This window comes from Falco cherrug, chromosome 8, assembly GCF_023634085.1.
Source record: "Falco cherrug isolate bFalChe1 chromosome 8, bFalChe1.pri, whole genome shotgun sequence".
Lineage (NCBI taxonomy): Eukaryota > Metazoa > Chordata > Aves > Falconiformes > Falconidae > Falco > Falco cherrug.
The window spans coordinates 17,469,645-17,485,081 of NC_073704.1; the positions used below are offsets into that span (position 1 = coordinate 17,469,645).

Below are 15,437 nucleotides of genomic sequence, written 5' to 3' on the forward strand. Positions count from 1 at the left end.
AGGGCAGCAAATTATAAGCAAAATACTTCTTTTTAGAAGAAAAAGGCAAACAGTAGTCTTGTTCCAGTCACTGCTTAGAGCTAGAGGATACACGTTTTACTTATGGTTAAAGTTTGAAAGATGGTCACAGTCAGTTATGAAAAAGGGTTTAGGAGAAGAATGAATGAAAACCAATTATTTCATAAAATCCTGTGAAACTTGCAGAGTCCTTGCAAAACACTTAAGCAAAACAATCTCACAGCTCTGCATTTGTTATGTTGTTCCAAGTATGTCGACATTCCAAATATACCACTGATTCAGTTAAACCAAACGTTTCAAAAATCCTGAAATGTGAGCCTATGTTGAAATAAGCAATGAAAGTCAGTAATAGTATCAAACTGTTAGCAAGCAATACATCCACTGAAGAAGCACAGAACTTGAAAAGTGCTAGCTCCAGATGGCCATTTCATTAGGTACAAATTCTGCTTCCTCCTCCAGCTCAAAACAAAATTTTGCAAAGCCTGTAAAGGAATAGAACCACCACAGTTTTGCTGAAAGATGCAAACAAATGATGGTGCAACTAGCTGTTCCTTTTCTGTAGAGTTTGACAAGAAACACAGTAACTTGAATAGCTCACCGCAAAAGGTTCTGCAAACCACACAGATCAACGGGCCAGATTTGATGGGTAAGTATAGACAGGCTGTCATGATAGTTGCGAGTCAGCTGCACTGCAGGAAAGAGTCCATCCAGCTCCTGCCTCTTGGAAGCTAAACCAGTTAAATATTAAGAAAGAACTAAACTTTGGCTCTTAATGCTGAAAATTGAAGTAGATTTAAAACACCTTTATTACCATTGCAAGAAAGATACTATTGAAGCAATAAGGTACTCATCATATTTGTTACAGTATAAGAAATCAGCTTGTACACAAAATGACTAATTTTAAATTTCTTACTTAATGTAAGTACAGAAATATTTTCTCTACCTGCCGTGCCCCAAAAGTGGAGTTGCACATGTGTGCTTGAGCTGCCTCTGACTGCGCTCCCTGAAATTCCTTTCCTTTGTTCTATGCGCATCCGGTAAGTTTCATTATAGTTTGTAGTACTGAAAAGTTCGATTCATAGTACATTGAGTTATTATTGAGTGATCTTTTCCTTAGAAAGGATCATTTGCTGAAGTAAATTTTGCCATGAATTTGTAAGGGAAGGACTGTTACCTTTCTTTTTAACATTTAGACATATAAATTTTCATGGTTTGTAAATGTTGTTACATATAGTAACTCAGTGCATGATAACATTCTTCAACAATATTTGTTTTTATGAAAGTTTTTTCAGTATTACCTTATTAAGTAAAAATTGTTGTGTGATTTTGTTCGTCTGCCCTATTTTTCCTGTCTCTCAGTATGAGCTGTTCTGAAATTATGTTCATGTACTAGAAGATAAAGTGCCAAGTACCTAATTTAGTACTCAGCAGTTACATTCAAATTTCACTTGTTGTATAACACCAAATACTGTAAAAACAAAAAACTCAAGCCTTGCCTCAGACTGGAAAATTATCAGCACTTTGGATTAGATAGTATTTTTCATATTCCATTTCAGTATTACCTTATTCTCAAGGTGGCGTGAATGACTTTAACACCTTATTTGTGTGTGACCTCCATGAATAAGATCAGTGTTGCAGCCTAATTTCCTGTGACTTCTGATGTATGTGTGCAGAAAAGTGATATCACAAACTACTTGTGAACTATGGAAAACAAAAACAAAACAAGGACCAGTGAGTGGGATTTTAAAACACCTATGTGGATTATAAACACATCCCATGATTAGGCTCCTAGGGTTTTTGGATATGTTTGAAAATCCTGGCCATTCTGACTAAAATTTCAGAAATATTTAGTAAAGGATAAATACAATTACTTATATTCAAGACTGCTCTTTCAAAATGCATTAAAATAAAATTTGTATACAAGTTTTGATGAAGCAATGAGAAATTGCCTCCACATATTCCAAAATGTATTTTACTTTTTAGTTATCATTGGAGATGTATTTCCTTTCTTTGGTAAAATAGTTGGGTATTTAGCCATGACATTCTCTCTTTCTTGAACAGGATTTCTGACATGCAGGGTGAACACTGAACACTGAGTAACTGAACACTGACTAACACTGATTTTCTATAAAATAAGCAGTCTTTCACACCAAAGGTTACAATTTAAAGCTCCTAAATGCTTAATAAACATAATAAACTACAAAGTCAGGAGTCTTTAAGGCTGTCCATAGACTAGCAAACACAGTGATGAATTTTAAACAGCTCAGCCACTTACTCCTAAAAATGGCTTTTCTCTGAGAGTGAAGAGCTCTGGCTTATTGCCTCTAAAAATAGCTCATATTTCTTACCCTCTTTCAATTCACTGTTGCTAACAATGATTGTGATTAGTGTTAGTATATACCCTGGAAGCCAGCTGCTGTTTGCAAAGTTAGAAATCCAAGCCGTACAAAGAGGAACATATACAGAGCATATATTTAAAATCCATAACCGACCAGTTCTTGTTATCATGGAAAGATTTGCTATTTAGACGTACAGAAAACATATTGGGAAACTCCTTTCAACTTATTCTCTTTCCAAATAATCCCCCTTCTGACCCCCAAAAGAAAACTACAGAAGTTTTTTCTCAAGAACATGCTCATTAATACCTCCTGGTCAGAACTGCACTAGAATCTAGAATCAGAATGCACACAAAAAGTGTAAAGCCATCTTTGCCTTCCCCTTTCCTAAGCCCACACGAAGTAACAGCTACAGTACAGGACACTCACTTGATCACTGACATACATTACCGTCTAATCTCGTTTTTGCTGTTCATTCTGAAGCTGGAAATAAAATTTAAATCTAATGTAAGTAAAAATGGTGGTGGTATCGAATGTAGCTTCTTCTACAGGCTAATGCTAATAAACCCATGGCCAAAGAGTAAGCAAGTTTCAGGGAGAGAGTAAGTAATCAAGTCTCATTAGAAAAATCCCTAGTTTTCTTTTTTGGTGCAAGCAGAAGAAAGCAGCACGAAGCTGCAAATATGGTTCCAGCAGAACATTAGGTGCTTTGTAGCAGTCACTCAAAATGTCACTGACTATCAGCACTCTCTCTGTTATGTCTATAGTTAGCATTTCAGAGTCATGTTTTTTTCAGAGCTGTTACGCCTCCTGTGATAACTATTATGGTAAGTACAGTTGTTGCTTTTCTTCAGCAAGCAGCACAGCAGTAATCCCTGATCAGATAGAGCCATCAGGCAAGAGAGTATGCTGTAGACATCCCACCAAACCTGCTCAGTGGTACAGCACAAGCACCTAATATGACAGGTAAATTGGTTCTCATCTCCTTCCCCTGCAGCCACAAATGTGACCTGAGACATGCCCATCTCCATCCTGCTGTCATGTGCCTACTGACCGAAGCTACAGAGATGGGATCGAGAGCCATAGCCTTGTTGTGGCACAGGAGACTCAGGCCAGACCCTGTGGACCAATTTCCTGTGTAGAAAGGAAGCCATTCCCCCGTGTTTTGAAGGTTTGGGGTCTACTGTCAGCCATAACCCATTTCTCCTTCACAAGATGAAATAAATTTGTGATGAAACTATGTTAGTTCTTTAGGAAACCTGGGCAGCAAGATACTGACGACAGATAGCTTTGCTTCCCATTAAACATTTCTCAGGTAGCTACTCAGGCAATGAAGACTTTTAGGTTTCTATTTTATTTTTATAAGAAAGTGCTTATTTCCTCAGTAGGAAGGAAAGGACAAGTTATCATGACTGTATTTTATAGAAAATAAGAAGTAATTAAACAAAGTAATAAAAGTCGCTGCAGAGTTTGCTGCAGGACATACAACCCAACAGCCTCTATCTTGGAAAGATACGATGAGATCAGGGTATGTTTTATTGTTCCTACCTGAACAGTAAGAAGATCTTAGTGAAGAGAACATTTATTGTTTCTACCTGAACACTAAGAAGAAAAAACAGAAAACACACAGACACACACAGACACACACACAGTTTCTTCAGAATCTTGAAGATTTACATTGCTGTCTCTCATTACAGATGTCGCTCATGCAAAGACCTTTACACAACAAACTTTCATCTTCTTTTTTAATAATTTAACTGAAGAACATCAAAATTATTGCCAACATGAGATAGTTATATAAAAGATTGTTTTTTGTACCCTTTGATAAGTACAAATATAATAAAACTTAGATTCTTCAAAACCTGCTAGGTGCTGCCTATGCAGAGTGCCAAGCTTTCAGCTTCTGCTAATCAGTAAATGCAGTCTCACAGGTTTGGGCTATTTAGGACTTCAGTTTCAGATTCTATTAAGAGCACAATTTTAGGCTTTGTGCTAACTGTTTCAGAAGAAACAATCACTCCTCAGTTCAGGATTAAAAATTATATGTTTAAAAGGACATTTCAAATTTTTATACTAATAGCAGGTGAATGTGGCTACCTTCAGAAGCCAGTGAATGGTAGTTCACATAGGTAGTATTGGAGCAGATCTTTTTGTTTCTGTGATGTTTTGAATGTACAGTGAATGCTTGTATTTTTCTGTCACTTCCACTTCCCAAACCTCCTGATACTGTTTATTGAGATAGAAGGGACTTTTCCCACTGTTTTGCCAACATGAATCGGGCTGTATGACAAATACATAAGGCTTTAAAGTAGTAGATGTCTCTGCTGCTTACCCATGAATACGACGATACCATCTTGTTATGATCATAAAGCTCCACACACAAAGAAGTCTACAATTTTTATTTATAATTCAACAGTGCCTGCCTACACTAATCCCACAAGTTACTTACTTATTTACTGTATATACCATTTATGAATTGCAGTGGTCTGCCAGTTACATCTCTAGCCACTTACACTGAATAGTGCTAGGTTATACTAATTTAACTACTCACATCCTTTTTTGTGTTACAGGTAAAAACAATTGTCTTATATGTTGCATGGAGACATGGAAGCAAATAACAAGCAAGCAGCAGAGTAAATTGCTCCAGGTGGAGGGGTTTCAGCCTGCCTGGTGCGAGGCTGTGCCCAGCAGCAAGTGGAACAAAAGCAAAGGGGCGCAGCAGACCCATGAGGTGCTGCACAGCATGGCCACTGTCACGCCTGGTGGCACCTGGGACTAGTGTCATGGTGAGGAACTGGTTTCTACTAGAAGTGTGGGGGTGGTTGGTTTGTTTTTCTCTGAAGGCTGATTTTTTCTGGAAGTTCAGCAACTGAGGCTGGAAGCAGTAACTCTATTGTGTGAGCACTGCTCTGCCTGTAACAAAGGCTCTGTTGTCTCAGCACACAGCACAGTGCCCAAAGCTCAGGATGTTTTCAGCCTATTTACTTTTATTCGTATTTGAGTAAATCTGGCATAGCTGCTGGAGAATAATAGCATATATTAAGGCCTGTTTTAATCAAATGGATCCTTGATACAAAAATGTACTGTGATTCCTTCCTACTGGCAGTTTGTATGGCAAAGGCAATTAACTGCAACTCTGAGCTGTCGGTATGACCTCAAAAGGAAATTAATAATCTCAGGTTCTGTCCTGGCAAACTACTCAGCAGAGTATACACGGAAAAGGAAAGTCAAAAAACCTATTACAGCATCCTGATACCAAACTAGCATAGCTCCAGCCAGAGTACAAACAAGAGCGACTTTCAGGTTGCTCTGCTTTACAGCGTTGGAAGCCACTGCAAGAGTTCTGCTATCCTCTGTGCAGGAGAAGCCTCGTTCAGTCATAGAGAAGAGATTCCAGTAATAACAGGAAAATGGAGATGGAGAAGTTGGGTCTATATCCTTATGGTGCAAATTTCTCCTCCCCTCTCTCCTCCTACCGCCCATGGGATCTTAGGTAAATGTTGATGAATAGCAAAAGCTTCTATTGTCTTACTTTCTGACCACAGGTAGGCAATAAGTAAGCATAAATGTAAAGAGTGATCTAAAAGTTGTATATGGCGCATTCTTAACCCAGTAGTGCACACACTTAAAAATATTGTTAATTTTTTCCTTATTTAGTAAATTACAAAATTATTTATATGGCTCTCTGCAGCAACTACTTTTGTTGGAAGCTGCCAAGGTTCACTTACCTCTGTTTATCTCTAGGGGTTGTTAGGAAAGGTTATTTTTGAAAAGGTATGTTCCTGAGGCTGACAGGCCTCCTCTGAAAATTTTAATGACAATTGTTTACCTTTAGCTCTTGTGTGTCCAACAGGTTGCGTTGCTGAGAGAGGGACAGCTTTCTGAGTCAGCAGAGGCCAGGGATGAGGTCAGTAGCACAAGCACGCTCCGATGGCAATGCTGAGGGCAATGGCTGTGTTAGATGTTGACTGGCAGCCACCAGGAAAGGGGGCAAACAGTGGTGGTTTTGCAAACTGTGTTTTGAGGGGAGAACCCCAGCAGTTCCAGCTTCTGTGAGGCAGCTTTTATTATTTGGAATGCGATACAGTAAATGGTAATTCAGTCACTCTGCAAATAACAAGAGCAAAATTACTGTCAAGATAGAGTTTGCAGAACCTGATATTTTTTTTTTTTTAAGAGCCATTACGTAGCCTGAAAATGATGTATTCCACAGGAGATTTAAGACTGACAGCAACTTGACCTAGGGCAGTTACACTGAGAGCAAGACAAGTGTCCTGGCTGGCTTTCTTCACAGCGTTTCTTTCCAGATTTTTGCTTATTTTATTTTAGACTTGGCATGACAGAGTTTCAGGATGTTTATCCAGGAGCCTGGCCTGATGATGGGTTATTAGCTGCACTCTGGGGGAAGCAAAACACGCGTTTGCCTTGTCATTACTGAAGGGCCACAGGTGGACACTGGCACCTGCCTGAAGCGCTTTCAGCGACCTGTTTTCACCTGCGATCGATGTGACTTGCATTCCGCACACGCTCACGTATCTCCAAACTGTAAAGCACGCCTGCTGCTGCTGGCGCTGGAGCAACCCGCCGGCAGTCGGGCTGCAGCCTGTCCTCGTCGGGTACCTACAACGGCCCCTCGCTGCTGACAGGAGGCCGGGGCACCGGGAAAGGGGCCGCAGCGGGAAAGGGCCCGCCCGGACGGTGCCTGGCGGGGCCGCGGCCTGCGGGGCGCAGCGCTCGGCACCCCCTAGCGGGGCGGCGGCGGCACATTGTCTCCTCCGGGGTGGGGCCGCGCGTCGCCGTCTCTCGGCCCGGCCGCGTCCCGCGCAGCTGCCGCGGCGGCTCCGCGGGAGGGCCGCCGGTACCGCGGCTCCGCGCCCCGCACGGCTGGGGGGGGGGCGCTGGGGCGCGGGCGGCGGAGCGGGGGTGGTGCCGGCAGCGCGCGGTGCTCGCCGTCTCCTTGCCGACGGGGGAGGGGCCGGAGCCGCCCCCGTTCCCGTTCCCGGGGGCTGCCGCCGGGCCAGCGAGGCGGTGCGAGGCGGCCGAGAGCAGCCGCCGCAGCCTGGCCGGAGCGGGCGGGTCCAGGCTCCGCCCCGCGTCCACCCGCTCCGCCGCCGGCGTCCTCCCAGCCCGGGCACCCGGAGCGCCGCAGCCGGGTGAGTAGCCGCGTCTGGAGAGGCGCTTCCTTCGCCCCAGCCCTGCGGAGGGACGGCCCCGGGCGCAGCGCAGGCCCTGCGGCCTGGCCGCGCTTTGTTCCCCGGGCGGCGGCGCTGGAGCTGTGGGGCGCCTCGCTCCGCCGGGCAGCGGTTGCTTCTCGGGGGGCGGCGGTGGCCCGGCCTTACGCCAGGGTAGCCCTCCCGCGGCCGGCCTCCTGACCGGCTCTGCATCGCCGCGGACGGTGGGCGGGCTAACGGGGTGCCTGGCGGCTGGCTGCGGAGCTCGCCTCCTCCACATTAAACCCCCCCGCCCGCCCCCGTTTCGCTGCCCCCGTTTCGCTGCCCCCGTTTCGCTGCCCCCGTTTCGCTGCCCCGCGGTGTGTCCCGCTGGCCGGGGGCACGGCAGGTCGGTGCAGCCCAGGAGAACCCACGCAACAGGTTGGGGTATTGTTCGTGCTGCCGCTACATACGTGGCCGCGGAGGCGGGGGGGGGGCTCTTGAGTGGCCGCCGGTGGCGGGGCCTGCTTTGTGCGGGCGGCGGGCGCGGGAGGGCCACAGCCGCCTCCCGCCGGGCCGCCCCGCGGGTGCCGCGGCAGGCTGGGGAAGGAGGGAGGGGGCTTGGGGCCGGGGCTGGCTGGGCCTCGCAGGGGGCTTTCCCCGGTGTGTCGCGGCGGGTCGGAGCGGCCCGGGCGGGTGGGCGATCCCGGCCGTGCGGTTGCCGCGGCCCCGGGGAGCGCGGCCCGGCGGGCTGGGTCACTGCCGAGGCGGTGGCTGCTGGCGGCCGTGGTTGCCGTGTCTTCGGGTTTTGACAGGTCCATTGTCTCGCAGTCCTGCCTTCCCCAGTGCCCGCAGCATCCCGTGTTACCCATGCACAGCCTTTCAGCCAGGCAGTGGTACGACGGGGATGCGTTGCAGCACTCTTTTCTTAAAGAATTTGAACGAGTGTGTGGAAGCCAGAGTGGAGTCAATTAGTGGAGAATGGTTCTTTGTTTTGTGAGTCTTTGTGATTTATTTTAATGAGCAAAATTGGTGAGGCTTATATGGATGGATATTAGTGGATGCTTTTATTAGTTCTTTCATCTTCATCCCAAAGGAAATACTGGGTCTCAGCGTTCTTATATTGCAGTGTCTGCATTGTCCAAATGATTGGATGTTGACTTTGTTCATGCACTAAAATTCACTGTGATGAGGAAGCACTGGTTTCACCCTCCCTCCCCCCTTTCCCCATTCTGTGACATCTGCTAAGATCCAGCATATAGTAAATAATGAATAGTTATTACATTATAGGAACGGTGATGGTGATTAACTTCTGTGCTAGTAAGGGTTCTCATTTATGAATATGAGTTTTTATAGCCCTAGTCCCATTGTCTATACCAAGCAGAAACTTAAGGAGGAGAAAAGGGGGAAGGTGGACCATGGAATTAGAACTGAAGCTTGGTCAGAGGCCTACTGCTTACTGGTAAGGTGCTGATCATGCTTTGCTCTGTCAGGGGGAAAAAAAACCCTGAAGCAAAACAAAAAAAGCCCACCAGAACTAGGAGCAACTACAGTGGTTTTTTAGTGATGGATTTTAGGATTTTGCATAATTCCTTACATCATAGATTGCTGCTTTTGAAGAATCCTGTAAAATCACCTCAGTCAACTGTTTTTTGTAAAGTAGTATGCTAATAGATGATATTTTATTTGGAGTTTAGATGACCTGTAACATCAGTTTTCCTAGAAACAAAAGTTAATAGCATTTACGTATTTTTAAATTTATCACAAGAATCACTGCCATGTTGTCTCCTGGAGTTGCAGGCTATAATTTTAATTTGTCTATGGAATCACATTTCTCAGTAAAGCTTATGTAAGCAGGGGAGATGTACCTAGATTTTTGTTATTTTCCAGCAGCAAAATAGAGCAGTTGTGTGAAGTTAGCTCGGTTTCAGTTGGCTGCTGCTTGGGAGTGGTAGTAGGGAGGGGAACTGGAGCTGCTTCTGGAAGAGACTAGATACATTGATGGTGAACTTGAATACAGGGCTACGTAACTGTCAAGGGACCTTAAGAATAGAGTATGAAGAGGAGCACCTTTATTCCCCAATGACTATGAGTGGTTGTGGAAATACAGAACGTCTTCAGTAGGTAGCTTCTAATAAAGCAGGCAAGGTCTAGGGTCTTGCAGGGGTAAGAAATGATGTTGCAGGATTTCTATCACGTATCTATTTAAGCTGTCTTGAGCACTTGCTATTGATATTCTTGTCCCTGATCTGTAGGGGTGTACTCTTGCCTTCTCTCCATCTTTTAGAGGATTTGCTAGTTTGTTTGCCTGACTACAAAAACTTCTGGTGATGGAAGTGTTTTTTTTTTAAATTTAAAATTTGTTGTGAGAGAGATGACTGTAATAACTGCTGCATCTGAGTAACTGTAAAACCTATGAAATGTGTTTAGCATCTTGGCTTTGCCTGTAATACATTATAGACTTAATTCTGAGGTTTTGGGATTTGTTGGTGAGTGGGATTTGATCAGTTACAAGGTTTCATTCAAGTTTTAAAGCATTTGCTGAGGTTTTACATTTGACACATCTCTTAATTCTTTATCTTCTAATACAAATAGGGACTATTTACATTTTTTAATTCAAGTTATAATTTGCCTCTCTAAATTTTATAGCAGTGATGAACTTAGTTTGTAGGAATACTTTCTTCCTCTTTTCACAAAAAATACCAACACTATTTTTGATTTATCCTAAAACTCTTTAGGTGACCTCTGACTGAAAGCATACTGCAAGGATTCTGGTTCTTGTTACTCTTCCACTGCTTCCGGTGCTGCCTCAGGAGCATTGCCTGCTAATTATAAACAATGTTGATGTCAACCATATGTTTTGGTGGAAAATACGGGATTACTGCTATCCCACTCAACTCAAATGCCTGGTTTACAAGTATTTGTGAATATGGAATGGAGATGTTAACTCCCGTATCATGCAGCTTTGTAATAAATCCTTGTGTTTAACCTCCGAGGAAATAAAGTTTTAGAGTGGGTATTAACATGTAAAAATATGGTCAATACTTTTTTCATTTGAATTTATAGAATCCAGGATCCGGAGCTCAAACTTGTATCCCTAACAGACAGCATTGCATTCCAGTACCAATGGTAAGTAAGATCAATTTCTTCCAAATATAAGATCTTTAAAATTTTCATGCAATATATTTGGTTGTTATGAAGATTTGATACTGATGAATATGCTGCATAGAACAATACCTTTGAAATTAGTTTTGTGCAACCTTATTTAGGCATGCCTTCTTCAACTTACCTACTTTGGTTTTGTCTTGTGACTTTTAAAATCTTTAAAAGGTGCTATAACAGAAAGGTTCTGATACTAAAGTTATGCTACATAGTTTGGCTTAGGCACTATAAAATCTGTGGCTTGTGTTAGTGTCTTACGTAGTGTCGATGTCTCCCACAGAGAGCAGTGTTTGCAAATGTATTAGAGAGTGTTTAGGTATGTGACTGGAGATAATGTGAATTCTGATTTAAAGAGGGAGCTGTGGTTGTGGGTGAGACCAAGGAAAGAAGTTTTAAAAGCATTGTGGTAGATTGTTGCTGTTCTGATGGGGTTGGTAAGCTTGTGTGCAGAAGAGAAATGAGAGACTTGAGCACCTTGAGTGAGCAAGCAGAAAAATGCACTGGCAAAGCTTTGTACTCTTTAGACTAAATGAGAACGAGAGATTTTTGAAGTGAGGATATCCATACAGCAGACTCTAAACTTGACAAGGAAGCAAGTGAAAAACAATATGGAGTGTTGTTTTCCTGTTTCTAGGTGAGAAGATGAGCTGCTGCATTTTGGACAAGCTGAAGTTTGGAACGCTGGGACATAAAGAACCCATTAAGAAGGAAATTGCAATAGTTAAGAGGAGATGAAGGTATGACTTAGGGCTTTACAGAATCAATGATTCAAGAGAGATAGATGTAGTAGGCACATGAGAATTCAGAGCAAAGCTGAACTCCTATGGTGTTGGCAGAGTTGAATTTGAGATGTGCTCTTAGAGAGGTATTGTGAAGGATAAATGTTGACAAGGCCAAGAAAAGAAAAAGGTGGTGGAAGAATAAGATGATGGATTTGATGTTAATTTTTTGGTCACTAAATGGTGTGTACAGCTGCACTTGAGAAAATAAATGGCCCTTTCTGAGGGGAAGGGTCAGGATGTACACACAATACGTAGATGAAAGGTGCCATGGCTTCTCTACTTTTTGTTGTTGGTAAAAGCAATGTTTTTTTTCTAATCAGTACACCCTCAATGCGGGTTGTCTGTTTTCTGTCTCTCTGCTAGCATACTGTTTGCTCCTTCTTCCATGTTACATTCTAATTTGGCCCTAGGAAACAGTATCAATGGAAAATGTGTGTTACATCTATGAGAGGTGTTCCAGGTAGCAGGTCAAGAGAGCTTGATTTTATGTTCTCTGAAGCATGTGGCCGTTTATTTATGATAGTGGAATGCTACATGTTTTATTTTGAGAGGATGGGAGAGAGAGAGATATGCTGTGGTTACTGCAGGTGGTTGCTGTGGCCTATTTAACTTGTGGTTTGCAGCTGAAATGTTCAGAATTTTTAACATGAGTACAAAGACTGGAGACATCTGTGCAAGTTAAAGATTTACTTCCCTTGCACATAGTAATTCAAGGACAGCATATAATTGTTTTTATTTTGAAGAGCAATAAGTTTGTGTAATTCTGAAAAATTTTGAAACTTAAAAATGTGAATGAACAAGGTATTTATGTACCAGATCTGGCATATTTTAATCTCTTGTAATTTCATGTTAGGTTAAGATTAGCAAAGTTCTCAAATCACTTACTTCTGATGAAGGTTTTCTTATTATTATCATCATTCTGTCTACCTTGTGTGTTGTGCAGTGGGGGTGGAAGCCACTGCTGTAATTTTTTATTTTATTTTTTAAATACAGAGGAAATTGTTCAGGATGTTTCGAGGTCCACACAAAATCTTACTTTTAAGCTGGGAACTTTTTTGTCAGGTATCAACCCCAAAGTTTTAGAGATTTATAAACAGTCATTTTATTAGCCTCTCATGTATTTTATTCTTGTTTTGTGTCAGTTTTCTCTGCCTAAAAAGGATGACTGCTTTTGTCTGCTACACTTACGTCCATGCAGCCAGCTCTACTCTCTTCTCAAACAGTTCCTTGCTCTTTCCTACCCCCTGCCACTGCCATTCTTGATGGCTTTTGGTTTAGAACAGCATTTCTTTTTGTTTCCTTTCTCTTGTGGTGTCACTATACTGAGCTGAGAAGTGATTCCTGTGGGCCTGAGCCACATGCACTTATGCCAAGTATGTGTATTGTTATGAAGTTGTAGATTTTCTTATATAATTGTTATAAAAGGAACAAGAAGTTCTAATCTTGCACCCCAGAGGAAAGTTATTTTTCATTTGTTCCAGACTGCCAACAGTTGCGCTCATCAGTGCAGCTGTTTGTCTTTGGCTGCTTATGGCTTGAATTGTCCAATCTCGTTCCTCCCATTGTCTTAGCCAGTTCTATGAAGTATTGAAGGCATGAAAGCTCTCTGTGATCTTTCATCACAGACTGCTTTTGGACAGTTCCTTGAAGAACTGGTGATAAGGTACTCATTTCCCCCAGCTCATTCTTGCAAGATTTTGTGACTTGTTTGCTTTTTTTTGGTGTGTGGTGTTTTGTTTTGTTTTTTTTTTTTTTTTTTTTTTAATATAGAGAAGTAGAAGAAGAGTATGATGTTTTATTTTACTATTGATTGGTTGTTTTTCTTCCTCCCGTCCTGTGACTCAATAACTATTTCTGTGGGAGAATTTACAGTCTGTGTGATTTCTGTCTTCTTTCCACATGATCTCTACGTGAAATTTTAAGAGCTAAACATGAGGTTTATTTTTTTTATGGGTCTTAGGGAGGTGTGATGAGAAAGAAAATAAAATATCTGTGCTGTACTTGTAACATAGCATTTCAATTGACCTATTGCTGTGTAGAAAATGGTGGAAAAAGCAACCTCCCAAATTACATCATTTGTCCATTCTGTGGTCACTTGATGCTGTGAAGTGAATTGGGACTATACCAGATTACTGCAATTTCTGCTGTTTTGACTGCCTGTTGCAAGAGAGGGTGTAAGGTAGATCAGCCTCCTCTGCTGCCTGTGGTAACATCCTACAAGGGCAAGCTGTAGGATTCTGCAGGAAGGTAAACACGGGGTCTCTCTCTGGAAATGTGGCAGAAAAGGAAATGTGGAGTTGCATCCAAAACCTGTGACTTATTTTCTGTACTATTCTAGATTGAAGAAGCCTGAGAACTGCTGTAATTTAACATATACCATATGTATTTTGCTTGGCCTGAGGCTGGAAAGGGTAGAAAACTTCAGCAAGCTATCATTCTATATGTCATGTTGTAGCACCATTATGAACTTCTGCATGTGTTCCTTGGGGCTGAAGCAAGATTGCTGTCTGTGGAAATGGCCTTTGAATCCAAAGAAGTGCTATTCTTTCAGAGAGTACTAATTGCCGCACAGCATCCTGTGCTTGCCCTTCTTGTATGAAAAGGCTGAGGTGTCAGTATGGTGTTTCACAGCTGTACATGAAGATGTTATTGCACATCCTTAGTTACATTGTTTTTGTGCTCGGTACTCTTCCTTCTTTTCTGTCCCTCTGACGCTTTTGCTAAGTCTGATGAAAAAGCTCTGCCGTTCTGTGAAATGAATAGTTGACTTGAGATCAAAGTTAAAACTTAGAAGCATAATGTCTTTTTCTTCTTGCGTGGCATAACCTCTCTTATTCGCTTGTTCTCCATTTGCTGGTTCACTATTGATTATATTGCTCATCACGTCTTTTTGCCACTCATCTTTTATTTCACTTCTTACAGAATGTTGAGGGGGTGAAAAAGGGTGGGAAACGAATATGGAAGATGGGTTAAATAGAGGAAGTAGTTCACAGACAGCTCTTCTAAATGCTATGATTAGCTATAGTTAGAAGACGAAGTGTACAAGGTAACACTTGAAACTCAGTAAAAATGGGGCAGAAGAAAAAGAGTTTTTCCAAGCTTGAATTTGGCATTGCTATGGCAATGTGGTTTTAGATCATGGCCTAGCAAATTGTTAAGCCTAAGTTTAACCAAAAATAGACTACTTACTCAATCTGTCTATTCTAATCTGCTTTCACAAGTTGCTGAGTTAAAGTACTAATTGTGCATGTGTAATGGAACCAACATTGTATGATTGCATTTTGCTTTAAAATTAAACAAGCTTACATGACTGATGAAAACTACTGAGTCTATGGCTTTTACTTTCTTAATTCTTTAGTGTGAATTAACACATAATGGAAAATCAGGAGTGTTTGTGTACAACTTGAAAATTGGGCATAATATAAAACTTCAGTATGCCTGTTTTTATGAATAGCTTTTACAGATAGTCAAAAAGAACAGAGTGGTTGAAAAAGAAAAATAAAACCTTGATTTGATCTTCCCTAAATATGTAGTTACCTTTTTCTGAGGCCTTAAAAGGCTCCAAGGGTAAAAATTTATCAGTAATGCTCATAATATGTTAAAGAGTAAAAATCAAACGCTGTATCTGATTACCTTAACCTGTTGTTCATCTGTCAGGTTTTATCGTTATTTTGAAACTGTCCAGCTGAGCAACCCAGTTCCATGTGGTCTTTAATTGAAGACAGCATTAACTAATGAATGCTTGCAGCCTTTTTTTACTTTTTGGGCAGATTTGGCGTGCTTCTCAAATTACCCTGGGGTATCAGCCCTGGGGACACCTTCGTTTGTGTTCTGTCTTTGTGCCGCTTGGCTGTGGGAGAGATGACATCTTTAATGTAGCTTTAAAGGAAGATGAAATAATCATCTGCATACGTAATTCTGATATTCAGCTTTCCCTCTGTCTTTTGCAAATGGATTTTATTTCTGTGTGGGACAGATGAACTTTTTTT

General features: G+C 42.1%; 1 protein-coding gene across 4 annotated transcripts in view; it reads left to right on the top strand.

Annotated features, from left to right (window-relative positions):
- Positions 1–7,206: 7,206 nt before the first annotated feature.
- The window catches only part of SESTD1 (SEC14 and spectrin domain containing 1), a 56,051-nt gene continuing 47,820 nt past the window's right edge, over positions 7,207–15,437 (top strand). Inside the window, exons 1-3 of one of the 4 annotated variants that reach the window (XM_055718555.1) lie at positions 7,207–7,507; positions 10,571–10,633; positions 11,301–11,403. The gene's annotated coding sequence lies outside the window, so the exon portion shown is untranslated. Of the gene's footprint in view, positions 7,508–7,923; positions 7,946–10,570; positions 10,634–11,300; positions 11,404–15,437 lie in introns of those variants that run through there. The other 3 variants (XM_055718552.1, XM_055718554.1, XM_055718553.1) reach the window with 3 other exon arrangements.